Below are 3976 nucleotides of genomic sequence, written 5' to 3'. Positions count from 1 at the left end.
CAACCCTTGCTCTCTTGCTCTTCCTCTTTGCCCTTTTTCCACTTTTGAGTCGCTTCTCTGCTTTCACGTGAAAAACCTTTTTACCAAATGGGACTCTTTTCTGATTCTAACTTTATATTCCAATAATATTCCAATTATTTAATTAAATTAATAAATATACTATTAACTTAAATTAAATAATTATCATATTTTATCGGGGTGTTACAAAACGCGCTACACCTTGCATTTAAATGAGTCTACATAAAGAAAGGCCAAGATTAAAATGTTGAAGCGTGATCTAATGGCCCTGAAGCTACCACGTGGGGATGGTGGTGGAAACCACCATCTTCTCCGGCGATCCAACAAGATCCGACCACCACGCGCAGGAAAACAAAGTTTAATGAAAATGAAAACTGAGAACATCAAAATGAAGCTGAGGTGATGTACATCACCTCTGTAACCATGGATCATCCTCACAGTTCCTATTTAGAGAGAAACATGAGCTTGAAGATCATGGTGCATGAACTGAAATGGCACGATTTGCAAAATTAAGACCACCACTGGCCTGCCTCATGCATGAGGACTTCAATAAACAACACACACCAAAGAAATTCACATTATATTGCAAGATCTGAATAAAAAAAGTTTGATGTTCTACCTCTAAAATGAAGCTTCAAACAACACGAATTCTCCAAACTCTTGATCTACTTTTGCTCTGGAAGTGTGATCGTGATGCTAGGTTAAGGAATTGAGCTTTGAAGATCAACTAATGATGTTGAAATTCAAGCTTGAAAGAGAAATGGAAAACTGAAAATTCCTTTAGTGAGGGGCTGGATTTTAATTCAGCAGCAATTCAGATCTCCACTTGGTTACCATTTGACTGAGAATGCACCCTTATTTAAGCTGGAATGTGATGCAAGGCAATGCTTCCATCGTGTGCATGAAGTTTGAATCCTCCTTGCATGGGCCTGTACAGGGGCATGTAAGGCCCAAGAATGAATGAAAATCCTTGTTGAGATCAAATGGAAGTGAATTGGACGCGCACAAGGGACTGCACAAGCTTGCACACCAAGTTATAATGTGAAATGCAAAAATGAACATAAACATAAAGCTCTTCGAAACTCACTCATGGAAAGTCCAAAAAATTAATGTGAGTAATGGTTGGAAATCTCTTGAAATAAGGAACAAAAGTCATGTTGGGAAAAAATTCATTTGGCAATTGGTAATTTATAAAAACTGGCTGTGAAGGTTTGGGTACAAAACATGTCTAGGTTCTCCTTTGAAATTTTTTACCAAAAGCAAGCATCTTCAAGCCCTTCTGTTTCAGTGATGCAAGCCTCAAATGGAAAAACCCCCCAACATCAAAGTTGTAGGTCTTTTCAAGGTTATAAATTTAGACTTAAATTTTTCATCATTTGGATTTTTAATTAGAAAGTTATGGGCACTTGAAGTTGGGCATTTTTCAAATTCAATGACTTAGGTCTAGAGTGACCTATAATGTTTTGTATTATCACATGTTTTTATTTTAGGATTATGAAATTTTGTCCAACATAAAATTAGAATTAGACATCTTAAAATTTCCAATTCATTTGGTCTAACCTGAAAATTATAAAAATTAAGGAAGTTAGGTCCTTGGGAAGTTGACCCAAAATTAGGGTTTCAGTCAAAATGACCTATAATGTTTTGAAATGAATGATGACCTTCCAAGTTTCAAATTGGTTTTTGATGAACATGAAAGTTGTTCATATGGTTCTTAATAACATTTTGTATCTTAGGGTCATCTTCATTTGAAAAACACATTAAAAGTTGTATCTCAGTGATCTTAAGTTTAGTCAGATGACTTGACTGGTCAACTTCTCAAGGCAAAACTTCAAATCTTGATGAATGAATGATTGAGGATCCTCGAATATGCTCAAATATGCATAAAATAATGAATTAAATAAATTCCCTTGATTTAATTTGATCATGGGTTGAGGTTGCTTCATGAGCAAGGCACAGTCAAAGCACAGTTGAATTAGGGTTTCCTTGGGAAACAATCCTCAAGCCCTTTGGGTTATCTTGATCAAATTGGCAAATTGAGATACTTGGGAGGCATATATGATGATTAGTATCTTTTTGAACCATTTTCATGCTTATTCTCATCTTCATCTAGCCACTTCATTGAGCTTAGGAGCCTCCTAGGAGCGTTGGAGCACATGATCACTTGAGCTTCAAATCAAAAAGAGTTAGTGACATATTTTTGTGCTTTTGGTTAGTAATCAAAATAAGAAAAGCAATAATATACAATACAAGCATGCTTGGTGGTCTCAAACTACTCACACAAGTCCCACCCTAGGGTTAAGGAGCCAATCATGCTAGGATCCTTGAGGCAATGCAATGAGCAATGATATGATGCCATAAGGGATCTTGGGGTCAAAATTAGGGTCTTACACAGAGGTAAGTCAAACAAAGATATAACATGCTATGAATGTAAGGAAACCGGTCATTACAGAAATGAATGTCCCAAGTTGAAGAAAGAAAGCTCTAGAAGAGAGAATTTCAAGAAAAGTTCATTCAGAACTAAGAAGGGACTGATGGCCACCTGAGACGACAGTGGATCCGGTTCATCCGAATCAGACTCTGAAGAACAGGCAAATGTTGCACTCATGGCTATCACCTCCAGAAATACATCAGATGGAGAATCTGACTCTGAAGAGGTATTTTCTGAACTTTCTCGCTCTGACCTTGAATCATGCCTTCCTGAAACTCTAACCTCATATCAGAAACTTAAACAAAAATTTAAGGCTTTAAAAGGAGTTCTTGAAAGAATAATCAAAGAATATGATAAGCTTGAGACAATTGCTTCAGGACTAAAAGATGAAAATCAAACTTTGATAAAAGAAAAAGACTCCACAAACAAACAATGTTTAAAACTTGAAGAAGCACTATCTCAAGCCCCACAAACTTCTAACACAATGATATATGAATATGAAAAATCTTTTCAAAAGTTTCTAAAAAATGGGATAGAAAGGAGTAGAATGGCATCAATGATTTATGGAGTAAGTCAGAATAATAAAAGAGGAATAGGGTATGTTCCCAGTGAAGATAAATCTTCCACAAATGACAAACCTAAATCTCCTTTTTCTTATCACTACACACATACACAAGCACAAAGTTTTGATAATGCTAGAAAACCCAAAGTTCTAAGAAACTTTGGGAAAACTATTCATAAAGGACCCAAAAGATTCTGGGTACCAAAGGATAAGATTGTTTATGTTGAAGATATCTTATGCAGCAGAGTTAAGACACCAATCATGGTACCTGGACTCTGGATGCTCACGACACACGATGGGAAGAAAGCATATGTTCCAAAGCCTGGACCTTAAAGATGCTGACTTCGTAGGTTTTGGAGGAAATCAGAAAGGAAGGATCAGAGGCTCTGGAACTATTGGTAATGGAACCCTTCCCTCTATATCTGATGTCCTCTATGTGGAAGGATTAATGCATAACCTGTTATCAATAAGTTAATTAAGTGATAATGGCTATGATGTAATCTTCAATCAAAAAAACATGTAAAGCAATAAATCAAAACAATGGAACATTCCTATTCACTGGCAAGAGGAAAAATAATATTTACAAAAATAAATCTTTCAGACTTAAAAGAACAAAATGTAAAATGTTTGATGTTTGTTCATGAAGAGCAATGGGTATAGCATAGACGCTTGGGCCATATTAGTATGAGAAAACTCTCTCAACTAAATAAACTTGAGTTAGTCAGAGGTCTACCCAAGCTGAAGTATTCTTCAGATGCTCTATGTGAGGCATGTCAGAAAGGGAAATTTTCTAAAACATCTTTTAAAAAGAAAAATATTATTTCCACCTCTAAGCCTTTGGAACTTCTTCACATCGACATGTTTGGACCTGTTAAGACAACGTCAGTCAATGGAAAGAAGTATGGACTAGTTATTGTTGATGATTTCAGTCGCTGGACATGGGTAAAATTCCTAAAGCACAAGAG

Source organism: Lathyrus oleraceus, chromosome 7, assembly GCF_024323335.1.
Source record: "Lathyrus oleraceus cultivar Zhongwan6 chromosome 7, CAAS_Psat_ZW6_1.0, whole genome shotgun sequence".
In the NCBI taxonomy this organism is placed as follows: domain Eukaryota; kingdom Viridiplantae; phylum Streptophyta; class Magnoliopsida; order Fabales; family Fabaceae; genus Lathyrus; species Lathyrus oleraceus.
This window is presented reverse-complemented; position numbering follows the sequence as displayed.